This window comes from Buteo buteo, chromosome Z (genome assembly GCF_964188355.1).
Source record: "Buteo buteo chromosome Z, bButBut1.hap1.1, whole genome shotgun sequence".
In the NCBI taxonomy this organism is placed as follows: Eukaryota; Metazoa; Chordata; class Aves; order Accipitriformes; family Accipitridae; genus Buteo; species Buteo buteo.
The window spans coordinates 63,792,836-63,816,376 of NC_134204.1; the positions used below are offsets into that span (position 1 = coordinate 63,792,836).

The window sequence follows — 23,541 nt, forward strand, 5'->3', positions numbered from 1 at the left end:
CAAAGACCCGAAGCCACAGATCCTTATGTCTTTATTAAAATGTGGCATGTTGCTGTGAAGATTAAAAACCAGTGCCGGAGGTCAAGCAATCATTATTTCAGCAGCTGCAAGTTCCAAAGCAGTGTGCAACTGTTTTAAATATTTCAGCTTTAAAAGCTTTTCTGGTGCAGCAAATTTAAGTATTACTAATAATAGGATTGGGATTTAAAGGCCTTTTAATCACCTTTCATATCTCTTTTAGAAATGGTTCACTTAATTCCCAAAGCCAGTGGCCCACAGGTTAAAAGAATAAAATCAATTAATCATTACTGTAATTCTATTAACTGTTTCTCATCATTCACATATGTATATAGATGTGTAGATATAAATATATAAAGTCTATACATATATACATATACTACAGATAGATAAGATAAAAATGCTTTCAAATCAGACAGTTAGCTCTAACCCAAATTCATTGCTGTCTGTTGTGTTTCCTATGGTGAGATCAGTGGCCATTTGGATCAGGTGCTGTGTGTGCATGCTCAGTTTTCTGTGATACGACCGAAGTCTTCAAACCAAACTCAATCGCTGTGCAAATTCACTTGGTGGGATAGACAGTCAGGGCATATGGAATTGCACTCGTTTTGTCTCATGACTGGAAAACTTCACGGGCAGACCTACATCTAGTATTAATTGGTTGATCACTGCTTGTGATTTTAAAAAAATGCTGCTCTATCTGTTTTCTATGCTAAAATGAAACCAATATATGTTCTAAAACTTAGAAATGAGGATATTACTTTTTCTCCCAATAAAAGTATTTTTAAACAGAAGACTGTATCAACATTCATTTAAACTATATTACAGACACTAGGAAAATGGCTGTTTAATTCAGTTTATCAGAGGTGGAAAATGAAATATATTGTATTGCCATGCACAGCCCCACAGTCTCCTCCTGGGATTACTAAAAATGGCATCAAGTGTCACGTCTGACCCAGCCACTCAGCAATCTTGAAAGCGAAGTACATGACTACCATTGTCCAGCAGCTATCATTTCCCAGATCCAGGTCTGGCATTTAGGTTATCTTAATAGCTATTGTTTAGCAGACAACAAAAGGAATCACCTTTTACTTCACCAGATATGCCCCCCCAAACCCTCAGAAGTCACGTAAAGAACAGGTGCAAACAAACAGAAAAGGAGCCCTCCCCTTATTTTAACAAGGAAAAAAGAGACATGACAGCTACCCTTAGAGCTTGCATATTTATTGAACAAATCCTACTAAAATAGCTAAAATACATTGGGTACTTGTAGTGCATCATTAAAGATCACATTGTTACAAAAGCCTGCGTTTTCAGCAGTACACAACTGCAACTATACATAAATGCCACAACTGCTGAATATTACTTCTTGCTCTATATACAGCACAGTAGATGTATCTAATCTATTGGAAAATAAAATGTACAAGAAAAGGCATACAGCAGGTGGAGAAAAGAAAGAAATCTAGAAGTGCATTGCATGCATTGGTATTTAACAGTCAGAAGCTAAACCAGTTCAGAACAAGGCCTGCCCTGTGAAAGGAAGAGCTAAAAGACAGTTATATAAAAAATTAAGGTGGGCTTTCAGACTGTGTCTAACACAACAACACTCCATGAGTAGATGATACTGTTTAGTTTTGTGTTTTGTGTTGTTTTGTATTGATAGTAGTCTGGGAGCAAGAACAAAAATGTAAAGTCCACATGTTGACAATACTGTGGAAATGTACTCTTTCCCCTTTAGGACTTCTCCTCCCAGAAATTTGCTGTGTTTTTCTTACTATATCCCCTATTTTATGGATTTGAAGTGGACATTAAAACTTGTCCCTTCTTTAAAAAAAGGCTTTAAAAAAAAAGACAAAAATCAAAAGAGATTTTGAGAGGTTGGTGGAAAATTATTGCTCGTCTATACATCAGGTGGATAGGAGTCAGAAAGGAGATTTTACTTAAATTACAGTTTTGTGATTGCTCCCACTATAACTGCATGTTTGTGAGTGGACCCTGATACAGAATCAGTTCCTCACTTGTACACTATAAGTAGTTACTCACCTACAGCACTGAATAAGAAAGCCACACTGAAGACACAAGTAAACAAGTCAGTCCAGTCTAAAGAACAACATTCAGAAAAACAAAGTACCAACACCTTCTCAGAACATGGAAATAAAAAATAACTCCATCAGAGCTACCTTGCCAAGGAGCATATTTAAAGTCCAAAATAGCACCATTCATCAGTGTCTCAAATCCCGTGGCAGCATCACGATCACTTACCACAAGGAAACCATGAGTTTCATACTACTTCTATACATCAAAAGAGTACATGGATAAAATATAGATATACAGACAATCGATGAAAATAAACTACTAGGCTTGTTACATCTACATGAAAAAAAAAAGGGGGGACTCTCAGCCTCTGCAAGAAGCAGTTTGCTATGGTGGAAATGGAGAGAACTGTTTACCGGTTATGTGTGAGCAGTGGAGTTTGAGTAGTGGAACATATTGCTGTGGTAGAACCAGGCCTGAGGGCCCACCTGTAATGTTTGTAAACATGGATTCACAGTGTGAAATTCTGAGAGCTTTCACTTGAGTCAGAATGTTAAAAACTATTTTTTATGGTACACGTTTGTCCACTGTTATTCTCTAAAGCAAGGCTCAGAGTCCCATAGTTTCTTCTTACACTTAATGATTTACACAGAAACAATTCCCAATATATGACACCATGACCTCATCAAACCCATACACCATATGTAATACAAATGAAGAAATTATGACTAAAAAGAGCAGATGTGATTGATTTGGGTGAAATGGTGTCCATAGCCATCTACTGGAACCAGGCATGCCCCTTCTACCTCACTTTTCTTCTTGCGGTTTATTTCCTTCGAGATGGGGAGACTTCCCTGCAGAGAGCAGAAAACAGTATTAGCTGTGCTTTGATGAAGTCTGTCCAGTGGAGTCCTCCTTTCTCCCACCCTAAGATTTCCATAGTTCCCTAGCTTTAGTTCAGAAGTAAACATCTACTAAACATGGCTAAATCAACTATAAACACTAATGCCATTAGAGAGCAAAAGATTGTTTAAAAACCAGGCAAGCCTTGCAGCATCTGAGGAAAACTCTTCACTGGGGATGAATAAGTGCGCCCCAGCACCCAAAATGTGAAAGCGTTGAGCCAACAACTGTCCTCCACTGCTGAACTGGAGAATTTGGACATTTGTTGCAGCTGGGGAAAGCCCAACCATGCCAGCAAAGTTACAGGGGAAGAACCTATGGAGTAACAACCATTTCTGCAGCTCACCAGCAGCCATACATCCTTACACTACTTCTCAGAATTATTTTTCTCGTTCCTGCCAAACCAAGCCATTTCTGTGCCTTTCATAATAGCTTGGACAGCTCAGGTCTGAAACGGCACCTGCAGGTGCTGTATGTGCAGGAGTTCTGACATACAAATATGGCTGAAAACAAGCAATTACCTGTTTTACACACGTGAAGCACAGAAGGCAGACACACAGTTATGAAAGATCATCTTATTATTAAGAGAACCTTTTACATCTTAGACCTCTTATCTTTTAAACACCTTACAGCTTAAGCGGCTAGCGTACGCTAGTAAGTAACTTTCCTATAGTACTTCATTGAAAAGAGCACTCTAAACACACTCTAGTGTGTTACTTGTCTCTGGAAGAGTAAGGAGGTGGTGTGCCATATCAGCCAGCTGCCTCAGATAGGTTTTCGTTAGCCACCCTTAACCATTCACTGGCTGAAGTCTATGCCTGTTCAGCAAAGCATTTAAATATGTGTTTCAGTTTAAGCCTCAGAAGGAAGCCTAAAGTACTGCTTAAAGTACTTTGCTGATGCTATGTCACCATGGGATCTTAAACAAAAAGAATTTGTTTAGCTAGTAATATATTGTAATTTGTGGAAAGAATCTGTGGGTTTTGTGTTTAAGAGATCAGAATTGTAAAGGTGTTTTATTGCTTTTGTTGCTTAGGAAATGTTTGTCATATAAGCAGAATGTTTCTAGTTTGTTTAAGAAATTGAAATTGTCTTCTCCAAGTTCAATTTTTCTGATGTGAGAGTTGTGAATTTCTGAATTAGGAATTAAACACATAGCAGTCTCACAACTACCAACAAAGTGCAATTTTCAGCAATTTTCCTTTCTTCGCGCTTCAGAGCCATAATTTTCACTGGAATGTCCATATTTGCTGCATCTACTTGTGCTGGGAAGGAAGCCACCCCGTGGCTCTCCCACTGTCTTTATCACAGTTTACAGGACAAATTCTGCTTTCAGGTAGATGAACTCCTCCCAGGGTTCTGCACTGCATGCAGCCAGGAGCAGTTTTCAGGCTGAACATAAGAGTAAAATCCTTTCCTAGGGGAAAAAGGTGCCCTCTCCCCTTGGGGCATCAAGAAATGGAGAAACTGGGCAGACTTTGGTCAGTACATATGCAGAAGGGCTCTGCAACCCAGGGGAAGAAGTAGGAGTAGAAACATACTTTGCCTTTGATAGAGCCAAACTGGGGATTTTGCAAGAGACAATTTCAGAATGAAAAAATAACTTCTAAATTTTAGTGACTGTACAAACATATTTTCTCACAGGACTCTAGAAAATTCCATCCTCGTGGTAATATTTTGCTTTTTTGTTGACTAAATTTGCTACTTGTGTATCATTACAGGATATGAGAAGAAAACTAGAAACTTACACATGCAAACAGGCACACCACACAGACCAAAGGTCTGGGCAAATTTCCAAAAGCATTGTGTTGGGCAGTTCCTTTTCAGCTGTGAAAACAATCCCAGTCCTGAAATTGTGCCATACAATCATAAGATAAAAAGTCCCATGTGACCGTTCTAGGTCTGGAAATAAATTGTCTTTAAGAAATGTATCCTTTTACATTTGTTGGTTGCATGAAAACAAAAAAACACTTTTAACTGAAATAAGAGTTTCAAAAAATCTATTAATTTTACTTTATTCTTTAAGTAGTTCAAGCTGTTTAGCACTGAGTACATAAAACTGTTGAGCTGAAGGACTAAACACTTTCTGCAGTCTTCTTCAGCAACTTACCCTGATTAATTTTATAGGACAGATGAAAAAAATTAGATTCCAAAGACACCCAGTTTCTGTTAAGTCTGATACTCTGCTGGAAGCTGGATTGTGTGCAGCTAATATTCAAGTTGCTTTTGAAGATCAATTGTGAAATAAAATTTGGAGCTAGCTCTAAAAACTGGTCCTTGTAAGCATATGCCAAATCTTTTGAAGAATTACATAAAGGCTAGGAAAAAGTCATTGTATGTATAAAGCAGGAATCCAATCACTTCAAAGGAAAAAAACTATAATATTTTTTGACTAGCTGGAAGACATTTATCCCTCTTGACAAACTTTTTTTAAGCTATGTACAGCAAAAAAACATGGCTACTCATAAATCCAATATAATGCAGCATTGTTACTGACTACGCTGCACATAGTTCACAGCTTCATTCCTGTGTTTCAGGAGCAACTTTGTTTAATGATGAATGACAACCTAATAAAAGCTGTTAAATTAAAATTTTGAATAAAAATCATCTAGTTAACACACAGCTGATTCATAAAATTAGCAAATTCATTTAATATATGTGTGAGCATATATAGCACATTCATCATAGTCTGGCATTGCTATCACCCTACTCAGCTGAACTTTTGAAATACTTTGAATGTTAAGAATGGCAGTACTGCCATACATGTTAATTTAAAGATTGGCATGCTGGCACATGAGTCTGCAAATAGCAGACTGCAAATAGCCCAGCTATAAATTTTAGAACTTCCTTTATGAAGAAAAATTGTGGAAAATATAGTGTTATCCAGATGGAATAGCAGAGTCTTGTTAGCAGGGAACTGGAGTCTAGATAGTAATTGAAACTTAATCAAAACATTTTTCCATGTGCTCTGTCCTTTACTTACCTGCTTTGCTTTTTTTTTTTTTTCTTTTTTTTTCCGGATTTTGAGTCAGTAATGAAAGGGAATATGAAAATAAAACATGTACATTCTGTGCTTCTGAGTAACTGTTATATTTTCTTACTCAATTTTCATACCCAGTTTCACATTTATGAAACCAGTAATGGTAAAAAACCAAAATCTTATGAATCTTGTCTGACAAGCCACATCTTCTGCATTATGTTGGGGTACTTCTTGTAAAACTCTGATGAAAACTGCCATGCTTTGAATGCTTGTTACTCAAGTCAGGTAAAGCACAAGCAGAAAACCTAACAAAAGGAAAAGAAAAACAACACCACCTCCTTCCTCCTCCTGCATTATCATCGACTTTTTCATCTGCATTACTAAGAGAGAATTGCCAAAATCAAGCATTCAAAACTCAGATGTCAAGCTTGTAAAATCACGAGACAGGCTTAAGAAATATGCCTTGAAAATTAGTATGTTCTCCTTCTTGTATGTAGCCAGCAAGAGTACACATTTTTTGCAAACCTGAGGGCTAAAAACATAATTTTAAAATGAAAGCTGAAATCTTCAGTTAACTGCCTGTCTCAAGAAGCCAAGGCTTTAAGAAAAACAGAATACCATGAGACTCATGATGAAATCTGAAATCTGGCTACTCTCTTGAAGCAGTCATAAAATAAAATCCATTGAACTTTCAGTGGTTTGTTTTGGTTTGTGGTTTTTTTTTTTTCAGGAAACTTTCACCTTAGTAAACTGCTTATTAGATGAAAGAAATTACATAAATAGCTTTACCTTTGGAAATCCCCCATCCCCTCGGCTGGTTGGAAAGATTTTCTGGCTTACCCAAATCATTAACCTTGGTTGACAAACCTGTAGTGACATAAATATATACAATTTCTTACTAACAAAGACAGATTCATTAAATGCAATCAAATGGTGTTCATGTGACAGATCACATTACTAAAACCAAGAGGCTAATGTCAGTTGAGCTTGGCCCCAAGATGAAGCTGCATTTTATGCTCAGCATATATTTTTGAGTACCCATGACAACAAGATCTGTCCCTAGAGTATTTCAGCTATATTGTTTATGGCAATCTGCGTTCAACAGGCTTTTTAAAAAGACCATAGGATGGATTTTTTAAAATCTCTAAGAAATTCTGTATAAGAGCATGTCTGTACTAATAAACTTACTGAGGATATTGTGAGACCACATTCCCATTCTTTTCTGCCAGAAGTCACTGGTGAAAGACTATTTAATGAAGTTTATTACCTTTGCTGATGACTGCAGGAGACAAGGGCAACACACCTTTGATAATCCTTTCACAATGAACTGTGAACTAGAACTTATTACTTTCTAAGATCATTGACACAGTTATAATTCTGTGTTAGCACCCTCTATTTTAGATATTAAAGGAATTCCAAAACATTATAAAAGACATACAGTAAAATAGCTGGCTGCAGGATTTAATGGTTAAGGTACTGGCCTATGACTGCTATAGGAAAATTTTCCTATGGAAAATGGGTAAGATCCAAAGCCAGCCGCTGACTACAGTGGGAAGCTAGAGTGAATAAATGCCAGGCTAATACATCTCAGTTATGGTGAATCTGAGCTGGAAACCTTCTGTCCTTCAGTTCCTCAACTTCAGGATGAAGATCAGAGCATTTGAAGTGGTCAGGTTCAAATTGCATACCACGCTTGAAGATCTTAGATTTATTTTCCTGCTGGGTCTGCCTCCCAGACCTTTGGGTTTTGTGAATTGAACTCTCTGCACAATGCCTGAATGTCAAACTGTCAATGTTTTGAGCTGAACATTATAAATTACGCCATTCAAATTTGTTTGCACTTTGGGAATCAAAACTTGCCTTGCCACTTAAACTCCTGGTGGACCAGCTTTACTCACCTGTTTACTATTGTATTCATATTGAAACCTGAGGAATGTTTTAATTTCTGTGGAGTTATGTGTTGACTACTAGTTGTCACAACTGGACTAGATGTAGCTTGGAGAAACTACCAGATTACTTGAATCATCTTTCCAAGAGAAAATCCTGAACTCTGCTATAAAGTAGGAAACAAAGCTGGGAAATTTAAAACACAGAGCCTACAGCAGTGCCTGCTCTGATACATTCTCCAGTGATTTTTCTGCAGTACAAACTATGGTGCTTTCTACTGATTAAAGCATCAGATTTTATGTTGTATTTTAGATTACTATATGATCTCAGACAAGCCAGTTAAGGTCTCTGGATATAGCTGATGTAGAATAACTAATACGCAGCACAGGGCACTCTGTGAACTCATCAGTTAATGTTCATGTTGAATATGTGAGACACTTGAATGAAAGATACCAAGTAACCCCTGAGCTCTCCTGTTGATTATAGCCTGCAACTATGCCTTGATTTTATTATATAGTCATATTTTTTGTATGAAGACTCATGGTGGGAAACAATGATAGCTCTTCAGCTCTACCACAGGAAGGCATACTGAAAACCAGCAGAGTACACAAAAATGTGTATTTTCCTGTAGGAGGAAAGAATAAGCATCAGAATGCAGTATTACTCATTATGATGAATATGAGCTTCTATATTTTCCATGGAGTCTGAGATGTATTCAGGTTAGCCTATAGGCCTTGTCATCCCTATTAATAATTTAATAGAAATAAAATAAGCACCTGCAGGTAAATGACAAATAAAGGATCCTCAACTTAAATTCATAAGAATTTAGAAGGACTGCAGTCTGAGGGTGGATGTTGGGAATGGGACAGGAGGAAAAAGGTGTAAATTGTAAGATATACTCACAACTATGCTCCGGGTTAAAAAAAAACCAACCAAACAAACAAACAAACAAAAAACCAAACCAAACCAAAACAACCCACCAAAACCCACCACCACCACCAAAAAACCCTACACAAGCCTGCAGCTATCTTTCACAGTAATTTTCTGTGGAGAAAAATTTAGTAATGTCCTGTTTTCTTAATATCTCTTCAAAAACAACAACTGTGGCCAATATTGGTAGATAATGATCATGTGGACCTACTCCACATGCAGTAACTGTTTTGCTATAACGGTACTAAAGTCCTGAATGGGCAGCCAAAGGACTTGTAAGTATCTGCCTTGTGAGCAATGCTGAAAGGCCAGGGAATCATAGTTTGGATCCTGGCTAAGTGGAGGAAGATTCTGGAATGGAAAAAAAGATGCCAGTGCAGAAATGTCCATTCAGGACTTACTACAATCCACTGGGGGGGGGGGGGGGGGGGGGGGGAAGGAGGATGTCTTGCTGTGCTATATGCTTTATAAAATGCAGAAACTAGTTAGATATTCAAATATACTCATAACTAGGGTGTGAGAAAAACACAGCAAGAACTTTTAGTCAATTACGCTAGCTCAAAACAACTGATATCAATGTTGCAAGATGAGCTATAGAGAGACAAAAAATGCAGAGCAATGCTCCATTGCAGAATAGGATGTAAGGCTTACAACATTCCAGCTGTTAGCAAACTCTTCTAAATAAATGCTCCCATTGATACACACCATATTTTAATTTCTTAGTACTTCCTGCGTGACTATTATGTGAGTACAGGCTTGGCTTACATAACCAAAGTATCAGGATTCAGAACAGAATTACTGAACTTTAGGATGGACTGAAAACTAAATTTACTGCAAGTCTACACAATGCATAAGAATAGTATGCTGACTGAAATTAATAGGCTCGGTATTTGATAATCATTAGGAAAAAAATCAAGCTAGTAAACTTTGTCCATAAATTATCAGAGTGGATCACCCCTAAATATCTGACTAACAGCATTACTACCCTTGGAAGCCTGCCTTCCTGGCAGAACATGTGATACACAAAACTACTTTGAGAAGTCAGGGGGAAAGAAACTCACTGATCTGGGAAGTGCTGTCTGAGATAATGTTCTACAACAACAAGTAATTCTGCCTGAAACATCAAGGTCAACTTGAAATAAGGAATTATGATCTATGAAGAATATGTTTTCAATTCTTTATCATCCATCCTCTTGAAAAGATACAGATAATAAAAATTAAGATTAAAAATTAGAAAAAGCAAAGGTGGAGGAAAATAAATGCCCAGTCTATTTATCAGCTTTTACAACATCCAGACTCCAGAACTACTTACTTTTTTTTTTTTTTTTAAACCAGAAGGATTTCTAGAGTAGACTCTTCTTTTGTCCTCTGCCCAACAAATGGAGAAACTTCTTTTTTGCTATTGCAAAGGCTCTGTTTAACCACACTTCAAAACTCTAATGCCTCTTCTTACATTTTAAGCCATGTCCTCTTTAAGAGCAGTAGTAGGGGAGAACAAACTTTTGCCCAGCTTTAAAACAGGTACATAAAATAATTTTAACAGAGCTGGACTACAGCTAGTGTATCAGTCACATCAAAAGCTAAAATTAATTTCTTGCTACCCACTCTTCATTCCTACTCACTAAAAGCATCTTTCAAACATTCAGATACATCCATCAAGAGGAAAAAAAACCCCCAGATTTAAGGCATGCTAAACTTGGTAAAATTAGCACACTCCTGTTAAGTATTCCCAAGGTTTTTATAGTTAAGAAACAAGCAAGAAAGCCCCCAGACTTACTTTTTCTCTTTTTTTTTTTTTTTTTTTCCGTGTGGACTACAACTGAATTCCTGTTCATCAAGACTCATTCAAGACTTACAGAAGTTGAATCCAACCGTAGTCTCAGTTTCCAAACTACAAGCTTAATGAAGAAGACCAACTGATCTGAGTACATCAGCAACCACCTTTTGAGAAGTTTCAGATGACTTCTTTATCATATAAACCAATTTGGGGGGGGGGGGGGGGGAGGCACAAAACAAAAAGGAAATCATGAGAAGTACTCTAGAAATTACTAATTTCAAATAAAAGGTGACCATCTCCAGTAATTCTGCGCTAACCTACCTAGGAGAGGAAAAAAGAAAATAAAAGGAAAAGCTTTACTATATGGATTAGCACTCTAAATGCAGACACAGATGGCCATGTGCTGAGGAACAGGGGAGTAACATGATAGAGGTATGTGTTGAAGAGAAGGGGCATGCTCAGCACTAAAACTACACTTGTGCAGTTGTAAGGACCGAAGACCCTGTGTGTCTGTAGTGTCTAATTCAGAACAGAGACAGGCCATCTTCCTACTGTGCTCTCCTGGGGATGGGCTGTATAGACAGGAGGGAATGCTGCTCCTCATTTCTGTACCTATATTTCTTTAAAGTAGTTCAGGGATTTTTCACCACCATTGCTCTGTGTTGCAATGACATAGATCAATGGTATTAAGGCTCCTAGAGGGAAAAGTTGTAGATTACTTCCTTTGCAGTTAGTCTCAGCATCACTGAAAGCGTCTAGCAGATTTTCTTTCCAAACTGAGTCTTGATGCACTTTCTTTTGCAAAAAAAATTATAACATAGTTGCCTGCTAAGTTGAAACAGTTATAACTTTGCAGTTTCTTTAAAAGTATCTTAGTTACCAGCTGGTTTCAGCTGTAGTGACTTTTCCCAGCACATTCTACCATGCACTTCTCAATCCCCAAATGCTTCCCAGTGCAGTAAAAAGTTTTCTTTGTAACCAACAGCCCACTATCACAATCCAGATGCATAAACAGAAAATCTTACTGCACCATTTCTTGAACACCAAATAAATCACTGTTAAAAAAAACCTAGTTCATTTTAAACAAAGCTGGAAGGAAAGCTTGTGCTAGGATAAATGCATTTACTTCAGTGCAAGTGGTAAACTAATGCTCCCATCTGCAGCATTTTATTTTTAACACTGTGAGGGGAACATTATTAAAGCATATAATATTAATGTCCACCATGTTCCACACCTAGCATGCAGGATTTAATAAATACAGCAACTGTCAGCTGGATGGTTGCTGCTTCTCAAGAGTTTAGTTGGGTGGCAGTCTGCTATCAATCAGCTTTTTCTTCTAAATCTTCTGGAGAGGGCAATGACAGGGCTACATCAAAAGGGGTCATTGCTCCTCATTTCAAAGAGTCGGTGAAGTATTGATGAACCTTTGTTACATTTAAGAAGCTGTACTCACGATCAAACAGGATGCTACTGTTGTGATAGGCTGACTCTGAAACAGGCTCAGCGAGGAAGCTTTCACTATTGAAACATCAGAAACAACTTCCCCAAGTTAAAATACAACTTAATTACCTTAGCTTAATTATCTAAATATACTGTGAACATGTCGTTTAGCAGGTGTGAGGCCTGCCAATTTTGTGAACTTGATCATTTTTTTTTGCATGGCGCTGCATCACAAGTCTGAGCTTCTGGTTGAGGTACAGTGACAGTTACCCCCAACAACCTGTCTTCACATTTTCAGTATACTGTCAGGGCAGCAGGTTTTTTGATCAGTCCTGCTTTCCACATCAGTGCCATGAACATTCAGAAATCATTGGGGGGGGGGGGGGGGGGGGGCAGGAATCATTTACAATCATTTCACTTGGTTAATTCCACACAGCAGATAAATGTAGATAAATGGTTTGAGAGAACTAATGAAGAATTATACAATCATTCTCCTCCTAGCTGGGATTGCTCCAAGTGGCCCACCTTTTTGGTGAGACTTTACCTGCCATTACAGTAATAATTAATATATGGCAGTATATCAGCAGAACATGGCAGGACAACAGCATACCTGAACTTGCCTTTGACTTCTGTGCATCAGCATCCTTTGCTGGCTCTGCCTTTTCATGGGGAAGATATTACTGCTGCTTTTTATTCCTCCCCATCTGATGACTCAAACTCACAACCACATAGAGATGAAAAAGCCTAAATGAGACAAGTATGCTTTTCCTTGCATCCCCCTCTCTATGCTGCACATGAATTAGCAAGTTTATTCATTAGGGGTTTTTTGCAGTCCTTGTTCATCACTTCTTCAATTTCTGTCAATTTCACAGAATAGGATGTCATCTTCTCCTTCCCCACACAACATAAGGAAGTGACCTTGGAAGCAGTTTTTCTAGATTTTAAGTACAAAACTTCTCATATTCATCTATTGTTTATTTTATTCGTCATAAAGCATCTATTCTCCAGGTTACACTGAAGTGTCTGCTCCTATGTAGTCTCATACCTTGGCTCAGCTGTATCAGCTTCTTCAAAGAATTCAATCCTGTCCTCATCCATACTATACAGGTTGCACCTTTTATACCTGTACTTGCAGCATCCCATGACATATGTAAGAAAATTATCTGAGTGCCTGTGCAAAATTTGCTAAAACATGCTTTTAAGACTAACGGGCTCTACTACTGCAGAGCCCCTTGCTGCAAGAAAGGATGCTGGTAGATACCAAGCACTCGGAGCAGGCACATCTTTCCCAGTGTCTTATGTGACTACTGGCCTCCAAAACTGAGCGAGTATGTCATTGATGAGGGGGAAAACACAAGCTAATCTAAGCTTGAGTACATAGTCAGCACACTCCTGCCAAATGCTTTAGCTGGTAAGAACCCTCAACAGAAAATTTAGCTGTCTTCTGGCATACATGATTGAATGAGGTTAGTTATAGAAAACACTTTCTTTTCCCCTGGAGAGGAATCCTCCCCGCACCACCTGAGCATAATGCAATTTTTAGGCAGAGAGATCAATTTGCACTTTTCTGCACTAGTCAGGATGAATTTAGCTTGTGTGCTACAAGTGCTCTCATGCTGCTTTTTTAATTCATTAATATGCAAAACCCTTTGCAAAGCATTGTTAATATTTACCACGCATATGAAGAGTAAGAGAAAAAGAAATCAAGTGGTACACTGTGAATGCTGTCATAAATGTTCTACTTCTGACTGAATTCATGAATTTAACAAAGATACTCATCACTAGAGTATCACACTCCTTGAAAGGAAAAGAAATGCAATTATTCCAGAACAATAATAAGAAACAAATGTATATTATATGAGAAGTTCCATTAAGCAATAAAATGGCTGCAAACTACTTTGTTCCACCAGTAAATTTCTGTGCATGGACTCTGAAACTGTAAAACGTTATAGAAATTGAAATAACTAAATGAGCCCTCCAGAAAACCAAACTCAAAACCCAGTGCAACCCAGCACCTTTTCCATTACATTTTGTTTGCCTCTGCACTACAATGGTAGCTTTTGTTATTTTACTTAACATGCACACACAGAAAATCAACAGTAGCAAGCCTGAGAATTAAAATAGTACTTGAGTTTTCAGATAGGAGTTTGTAATTTACTCTTCAACTGCAATAAGGTAATGAAAAGTTTAATTAGTAACTATCTGTATCTACACCTAATGGTACCTGCAGAACAAGATGCAAAAACAAGTCTCTTGCTACAAAGTCAGGTGAACACACAGCATGGCAGCAAAATTCAGGACCAAAGGCTGCATTGTTAAGTTCTTCAGTAGTTTCATACCCAACACTGGCAAATTACTGGAACAACAGAGGAGGAAGAAAAGCAGCATGGTCACAGGCTGACCAAAAGGTCCATTTATCTCGGTCTCCTTGCCCCACCGAGTTTTGATCTCAAGGGAAAGACCAGCAAGAACAGCTGGTGGCCAGTAGGGGAATCCTTACAAAAGAATAAGAACAGCCCAGAATAATGCTTCTCCTGTGTGCTCTCCCAGTTCCCTCCTTCCAATTTTGGGGTATACAAAATGTATACACCAAGCTGAATCCCCAAATTTTTTAATTTCCTATAAATTTTCTACATTAACGGCCTGAATGCCATAACTTACAGAAGACTTAATACAGTGCTTTGGACTAAAACTGTTCTGTTTGTTTGATAAATTTTGTTTAAATTTCTCACACATACCAGAAAGATGACCAGAAATCCAACAAGCGATGTTGTTCTCCAAGTGGCGACAAGCTCACTGCCTCTGCCGACTGCTTTCCTGCAGAGCCCAGCCACGAGAGCCTTTTCCCTCATGAGACGCCAACCTCTTGCCCAACCAGCAGATTTCAGGCAAGTATTAAAAGCCCCAGTGGTACTCTTGGAAATGGGAGACAGAACCACATTGTACAGCCAGTACTTACCTCATTATAAGGGATGTAACAACCATAGCTGATGATACTGTAACAGGTGCTTGCATTTACCTGCAGCCACCATACTACCAACATCTAGTACCATTTAATGTAGCTTAACTGCTACTCCAATACAAAACCACAAACTGTATCGTGTATGTTCTGTAGACTGAAAGTAATAAAATATCTGTGGGCTCTGGTACTCACCTAATGAGGAGACACACAGGAAAATAATTTTTCCTGCCAAATTTGTTTCTGGGTTTTGTTCATATTGCCTTATATAACCACTCAGCTGAGAAATTAAGGGTAAGGACATTTACCAATATTTCCACAGGATTTTCTTCTGCCAACAGGAATAGAGTTATTTAAACTCATACTGTTTCATGATGGCAATTTATCACAGATACAGTCATGTTAAAACAAAGAAGGAAGATCTGTTCCTCTCTGACTTTTGAGTAGCTCTGTGGTGCCAATGTGTGCCTTCTAAACATCAGCACTGTAAGAATTCAGGAGTTCTTTCTGATAAGGTACATATTAAGCCAAGGCTTATACCACCTTCAGTGAGAATACACAAATTTCTTTTAACTTTTTTCAACTTACTCCCACACAGGTATGCTACACTAGTAGACAGACAGTAAGGTTAGTGTTAACAGAATTAATCCAGAAACACTTCTTTCTGCAGGATGAGAAAATGCTACCTGTTCTGAAGGTGGTTTTGTTTTTTTTTAAATGCAGTATTTACAGAAGGAAACATCACGAATCCTCCCAGGAACATCTACATAGGGATTCAGTCAGCAGTGCTACCATGAATTTGCCAGAGCAGCAGTCTAAATTGAATTTCATGTAACACTCAAACAGTGATTCATAGTATCATTCTACATTAAACCTTTGAAAAGAACATTTTTGCACCTTTCCAGATTGCACCCTCAACCAATATGGTTTAATGAGGTGAATAAATATTTGAAATAAAAACAAAATACAAATATTTAAAAATATTTTTATTAAAATATCCTGTCCCAGTCGATGGCACCAACTGAATTATGTTTATGAAGTTGTTCTAGGCCTATTAAGTGTAGTCCCTCTCCCCTCTCTTTAGCCATACACACAAGGATCAGAGCTCAGGTGTGGGGCAGCAGTATTCCGATGCAAAAAAAAGAGAAAAGATTGTTGGTGAAGGCTTTCGATCCCAAGACTTAAAAATCAATGTCATGACTGTAGTATTACAAGTTGTATATTAATTCTTATTTCTGATTTTCCAAGAATTCAGCCTTTGTGAAAAAATTTCAGTAAAGGTTTGTACTGGACAAAGTATTATGTAAAACTCCAATTCCATGTGTCAACACAGCTCTGTTCAGATAAAGTACACTGTTGCAATTACAAAATTTTAGCACCCAGAGCATGCATGTTCGTGACTGGGTAGAAACACGTATATACAGAGCTTTTGTCTTTTAATGTGCACATGAAGTGTACCACAGAAATATCCACACTATCTATAGCTTTGGACAAAAATTACTTTTTTTAAACCCCACTACAATGTTTTCTAGTCATAATCAAACAAGTAAAGGTGGTTCTTCTGCACAGTTGAACAGCTGACTTGACAGAAGTATTCCAAAAAGTGAGTTTGTATTTCTGCTTATTTATTTTGCAAGCTGGAAAGACTTTAATTCTCCCTAAGTTTTCAGGAATCAAGTAGTGTTGAGCAAACTACACCAAATGTATTCTTCATGCACAATACATAAGCATAACAAAAAAGCACGATATACACATTCAGATGGCCCAAACTGCTTAGCTTTCATCCCTCTCAATTACTTCTCTTGACCAAATTCTGTCCATGGCTACACATGAACAGAAGAGGATCTGATATAGTCCTGCAGCTCCCATGCAGTTCTGAACCACCATAAAGGAGATTCCAGTTGCAGTACCAGACCTGAAGTATGAGTTTTCTCATGTCAGACCAGGGGCTGCATTTGTCCAGTGTGTATCTAGTATTAGGCTGGACATAACGTGTCGTCCTAGTATCTCATTCTTCTTACCTCTCAGAGCATATAAAATGTTCCAAAAAATGCCTGCCTCTGCCAGACCAATCCCAGGCTCCATTCTCCACAGACAATCCTAAGGTTATGAACAGTTTCTCCTGCTAAGGTGAAGTCATTTTATAGACAAAGAAAATTACAGGATGTGTAAAGATACCTGCATATAACTCACTGGAAAAAGGTTTATAATGGCTAAACTGGGATGAAATCTTAAATGTAAGCTTTGCCTTGTAAGTATCTTCATCTAACTTAAATGATGGTATACTTCCCTATGAACTGCAAAAGAAGTGGTGGGATGGTGATTTTTTTTTTCTCTTCAACCAAATGCAATTTTTAACTTCTTTCTCTCTGCTTAATGAAGAAAAGCTTTTCACCCAACAGTTTCTCTCTGAAGGGTTATCATCCCATTTTTATCTTTTTTCCCCAAGACTACAAAATGCAGAGAATGCAAGTGATAGAATAACCTCAGAACTGATCCAGTTCAGGCAAAGATACACTACAGGAAGTGTTCAGCCCAAATGACCTCCTTCTGGGGCCTTTTTTGCTTTGGATGACACAGCTATACTGTACAATACCTAGCCTAGAGATTCCACACCACTACTGCTTAAGAAAGCCATCTAATTGTGGTAAGTCAGAAGCAAATTAATGAGCTGCTCTAGAATATCTTTCATTTGTTTTGAGGTAGGTCAAAACTAAATTATCAAGGATGTAGCTGTTCACTGATACAAACTTTTATTAGTGTTATTAGTTTAAATTCCTCAGCATCTGCACTGCAAACTCTTGGAATTGAACTTGAAGTCCAGCAATGAACTGCAATGTGAGCAGGAGAAAAGGACACACCTCTGTGCTTTAGAAGCAAACAAACAGACTACTTTGTCAAGTGTCTAAAATGCCTGTTTGATTTCTTTCTTTAAAAACAAACATTTACCATTAAAAAAACCCCTTTTCCTGGTTTTGCTGGAAGTCTTCTTTGAGGTCACGGAAAACTGGAATTAAGACTTCCTTACTCTTGCTCTTCTGACAAGATCCTTTATGTCAATGACTGGATCACACAGGCCACATCAATTTAAAAACAAATTTTTTTTTCTTTTTAGTTAAACCTTTTTTTTCCCCTTAATTAGCACTAGAATCTAAATTTGTATTTTATGACAAACAGCAATTTCCATGAAGGTGGCATACAGAAATTCTAGCATTTCAAATGAAAAGAGCAAATGAAATCACCTTAGGATTTTATACATCGCACATAAATATGAAAGGTTCTTTCTTCCTTTAGGCGGTCACTTAAGGAAATATATTATATACAAGTAAGGACAGATCCCCAAATGGCAGGTCTTCTTGTATAAGATGGCTCAAAATGTCTATAAGTTAAAATTATAAGAAGAATAGAAAGTACACTCTTCTGCCTTTCTATTTCTCTTTAAATTATTGATGATGATGATATTATTATACAGCTCCAAGAAAGATTAATTAACCACGTATGAGGAAATCCTAATTCCAAGTCTAGGAAAAGGAGAAGCAGCATTGAAAACTAACCTGCTAAGTTATTTGCTTTTACTTGTAAGTAGTTTAAGAAACTTTTTATGGAATGAGAACATTAAGAAACTAAGAAGGTAAGACAGTGAAGTTAAACCAAGAATTCATTTGTTCTCACTCAACAAGTTTATTCTAGTCACTCTTAATTTCACTGTAAGCTTAAGTAAATAATTGATGAACTTTCAGTTTAGCAAAGGAATAAGCAGGCCATTTTTCCCCATTTTTTAAGGTTTAGTTCAGTCTGCTGAAATGTAACAGCTAAATTTTCACTGAGCAGCAAGAGCAGAATAGAGCCTTTGCATATGCTGTTATATTGAAAACAAAGTAAGCGCTTTTACAATCCTGTATTTCAGTGTAGAAAGTGTTGATATGTAAAGAATTCTTCCTGCAAATTAGAATGGCTAATGAGACACTTGCAATAAGTACAAGAAACATGTCAAAGACAAGTTGTCCACCACTGCAAGGAAAGTATGACAGTGGTCTGACTTAAAATTATATTTGGTGTTACTGTGCCAAAAGTGAAAGAAAGGAAAAAAAAGAGTGGTGGTAGGGGAAGAGATTCTGCCAAGTATCACTTCTTAAGCAACCTTGCAAGCTGGGGCAAAACCTAGTCTTTCTTACATTGAAATTCTGATCAGCAGTCACAAAAAAAGTGGAATTAGGCCTTTTCATAACAAATAAAAAAATTTTCAAAAAAAGCCAAAGGAGATTTTTATTTATGTTACACTGCAAAACAAACAATAGGACTAGACTAAGGTGTGTAACTACATTTTATTTTCTGCATTTCAGTAGTTCTAAGTGGTATTTTATATTCTGGCCTGGAGAGTGGCTTTACAAAACTGATTTCATTGACTACTATAGGCATCTTGCTAGATTTATAGAATCATCTGCTGGTAAAAATCAGCGGCTATTTTATGCCTAACTAAACCTAAAATAATCTTTTGTTCCATAGATAGGCATATATTGCACATAACAGCCTGCACACCATCTAAAAATGTGGGCTGATTGTCACCTTGGTGTTGGTAGGAAAACAGTTCCCTTATCCAATATTCTACAATTGTGTGAACAAAATGTATTTTAACATGGTTTCTATTCACAGTTTAAGTGAATCATTTCCCTTTTAATTCCCCACCCCCAACTATTCATTTATACACAGATGAGCAAAGCATTTTGATGAAAAGTAGGTTCCAGAATAGACTAAAACTCCAGAATTTGCAAGTTTATTTTTGCAGACAGGAATGATATAAAACAAGGAGCCAAAAAGAAAAAATGCTTTACTTACATATTAGCTTATTTTAAACATCCTTTGATCCTCCTCCCTCAAATCAAAACAACCCCAAAGAACCAGACAAGGATAATTTAATTAATGCAATTAATTTAACCCTATCTTAAGAAGAATATGTCCCTGAGAACCTCACACTTTGGAAAATATTCTGTGCTAATGTACACCCTATGCAACGCTTCTTCAGATGAGCTATTGCCCCATGCAAATTAACAGATTTTTGACCATGTTATTATCATGTAGCACCCCAAATATATCACATTTATGTCAGTACATGTATTCAGACATGCTTCAGTGATAGCTGCATCTTCAGTCAAGAATGCTATATCACTACACAGCATCTAAACTAATTCTGCCTATTTTATGTACTTTTTCTGTAAAAACCAATTTTCTTTGTCCTGCTGATTCTGAGACAGTCCTTCTCAGAGAATACCATATTTAAAGAATATTTAGATGTATAATATTTCATCCTTAAAATTAGGTAATTGTCAGTAGTAGTATCTCAGTATGACAAATGGGCTTTAATCAGTAAAAATAGAAACGCAATTAGCACTGAAGTAAATGGGTTATTGTTGAATATTGTTCAATAAATACATTCCAACTAAGTGCCTGTAAGTTCAGTTAGGCTGAGGCCTAGCCTTTTTTTCTGGAACAGATTTGTATCACAAAGAAAGGCTAACCTTCTGAAAAAAATACCAAATATTAAGAAAATTTAGTTTGCATCTTAGGTACTTCCCTGACAGACTAACATTAAATCTGCTTCACTTACTAAGTGCAATGACCTATTTCTTCTTTTGGGGAGGAAGGTGACAGGGCTGAAATTATTGGATATTTTTTTGTCTGCATGTACTCCTACATGTGTTATGATGTGTATTTTTCATAGTAACCTAAATACTTCTTGTTTCAATTAAACAAGCCTTACTGCACAAAGATGATTTCAGATTTTTATTCAAAAAATGAAAGAAAATCAAAGATCCGACATACGGACATTTTCAGAGTACATCAGTCATTGTATGGCAAATCCTCATAGCCTCAGAAAGTATGTCTTATAAAGGTCATGTTTATAAATGAGTGTTGGGGATGGGGAAAGAAGGTTTGTATTTATACAAAAAAATACTAATTCTTTGCTAAAGCAACTAATTCTTACCATTTTTAGATTCTGTTAAGTCTTGGGATTGCAGTTTCTCTCAAGTAGCACAAGGAGAACAATCTGAAAACAATTTAAAAAAAATAAAAAATGAAGAAAAAAAAAGTAATTCCAACTGTCACATTATTTAATAGTTATTTTTTTGCCAGCATAACAGTGGGTGAGCCAAGTATAAGCTTCAGCGGTTAAAAGTCATGCAAATTATTCTAACCACATGTATACTTATATGTCATGCGTCTCTGCACTTCAGTGGTCTGTAGGCTTAAATATAGGACAAAGGAATCCCTGGTACCTGGATTTGCAGAACCCTATGCTATTCTTAGCACTTGGTACATCTCTGAATAGCACTATACCTAATGGTTAACACACCTAAAAATCAGTCAAGAGGACAAAACCCCGTCACCCTATGCTTACTGTAAAGGTGGTCCATTGTTCCCAGGCATACAACAAAGTGTGGTTTTTTGCAATCAAGAAACAAGTATAACAGTGTCAGGCTTTCACAATGTAATGGCCCAGAGAGTGGGTATTTTTGGAAATGACACTGCATTACATAACCTCCAGTTTTCGCTCTCTCTGTTCCACACCCCCCCCCCCCCCATTTTAAATAGGGAGAGGAAAAAAGAGAGAGTAGGTCCTTCCTCATTTAAATGGTACCTTAAATTACCACTCTCTTAATTGACTGAATTTGTAGCCTACCTCCTTTATCTGTTTTCATATAGTGACAAAAATTAAAGTTCTCTTCTATTGATTACATATTTCTTACCTATAGTGTGTATGTATGAAATGTAATTAGGTATGAGTCATATGTTTACACACAAACACACACATACATATTGGATTTAAAACTGCGAACGCATATACCTATAAATGTACACAGAAACGATTGAAAGAAAGCACATCACTAAATGTTCACCAAAATACGGTTGGTTTTGTTTTTTTTCTCAAAAGAACCACCCAAAATTTAACTGCTGCACATGCAAAAATGCAGAAGGCTGTTGCAAGAATGACTGCTTTCTAAAAATAAACCCCAGCAGCCTGAGAGGAATCCAGTGTCAGGGCGGAGAAGAGGGAGATTCGTTTTACAAGGGAGAAGAAAAGAGATAAAAACCAATCCTAGATCCTTGCATGCATGCTAAAAAAGCTAAGTGCATTAGGTTCAAAAATGCATTTTGGTGTTCGCTGAGTGCAAAAGCGAGAAAAATGAAGCAGTTTTAGACAACCACTTCTCATCTCCCCTTGCATGTGTGCAGAAAAATCCCCAGCCTAGAAATCCAGCCTTAAAGCATAAAGACAAAGAGTTAAATACATATACTGCACGTTTTCTCATCTTCTTTAAGAAAGCCTGTTTGGAAATGTGCACCGAGAGGGGGAAAGGCAAGCTGCAGCAAAGTCCAGCTAAGGACAAAAGGAAATGAAAAGAAACAAAGAGAAAGAGAGAGAGAGAGAGGATTAATAATAAAAAAAATAAAATTCTGTGGATTGGAATTGCATATACTTACAGACAAAAGCCCCCGCTCCCTGCTCACTTTCTGTCCTTTCTACATGATCTGAAACACAAATGTGGATTAAAAAAGGGCAGCATGCTACAGAGGGGAATTTATAGTTGGGGGAGTGGAGAGAGGGTAGGGGGTGTGGGGAAGAATGACTGCACCTCTTCCAAAGTGCAGCCTTGGAGAAAAAAGAAAAAGGGGTGGGGGTGGCTGGGGGAAAGTCTCTCTCTCTCTCTCCCCCTCTCTCTCGGGCTGGATTTTGGTTGCCAGTGCCGGTTATATTGAACAATGAGCTAATTCTGATGGTAGCTGGCTGGCTGCCAGCTCTCCCCCCTCCCCTCCCGTCCCCTCCTTACACATACACACACCCCCTGCCTGCCCGCCCGCTCCCGCCCGCCTCCCCCCCGCCCGCTGCTGCAGCGCCAGACTGCTTAGTCTGCAATAATCCCGAGCCCTACGTCCCCCCGCTGTCTGGCAGCCAGGGCAGCGGCCGCTCCGTCGCCAGGCCGCGCTCCGCCGGGCAGCGCCGGGGCCGGGGGTCGGTGGCGGCGGCCCCCGAGGCGCAGGGCCGCGGACGCGCCGCCGCCGTTTCCCCCAACCCCCGCCCCGGGCTGAGGGGAGCGACGGGGCGGGCGGGGAGCCGTTAGCCGTTGGCGCGCGGCCGTTACTGTCCCCGCGCCGCCCGCGCGCGCGGAGGCCCGGCGGCCCCCCTCGCCTCGCGGCAGCGCGGCGCGGGCCTGGGCGGCGGCCAGGCGCGGAGCGAGGCCAAGGCGCTGCACAGCGGCGGCGCCCGGCCAGCGGCGCGGAGCGGCGCGGCGCGGAGGGGCGGGGGAGGGAGCGGCCACGTACTGTAATAATAACCCTGCAGCGGCAGCAAAGGGCATCTGAGGAGAAGGGGCGGGAGACGGAGGCAGCCGCCCGCCGCTTCGCCTCGCCTGCGCCTGTCTGGGAGGGAGGAAGATGGCGGGTGGGCGGGGAGGAGGGGGCGCCGCGCCGCCACACGGGCGGGCGAGGGGCCGCCGGGAGCGAAGGCGGCCGACCGGGCCTCGCTCGCCCGCCGACCTGCTCGCCGCGGCAGCGCCGGCAGCTCGCCGGGCCGGTGCGCGGCGCGGGGAAGGGCGGGAGCGGGGCGGCTGCGGG

At 38.9% G+C, this 23,541-nt stretch overlaps 1 long non-coding RNA gene across 4 annotated transcripts; it reads right to left on the bottom strand.

Annotated features, from left to right (window-relative positions):
- Positions 1–1,227: 1,227 nt before the first annotated feature.
- Positions 1,228–23,336, bottom strand: LOC142026726 (uncharacterized). 4 transcript variants are annotated; one of them, XR_012648900.1, is made up of 5 exons: positions 23,251–23,336; positions 22,411–22,458; positions 20,912–20,974; positions 6,725–6,802; positions 1,228–2,906 (listed from the first exon to the last, which is right to left on the bottom strand). It is a non-coding gene; the product is annotated as an uncharacterized LOC142026726 (long non-coding RNA). The 4 variants fall into 4 exon arrangements; XR_012648899.1 differs by lacking the exon at positions 23,251–23,336 and adding an exon at positions 22,860–23,195; XR_012648898.1 differs by lacking the exon at positions 23,251–23,336 and adding an exon at positions 22,563–22,739.
- Between the last annotated feature and the right edge of the window lie 205 nt (positions 23,337–23,541).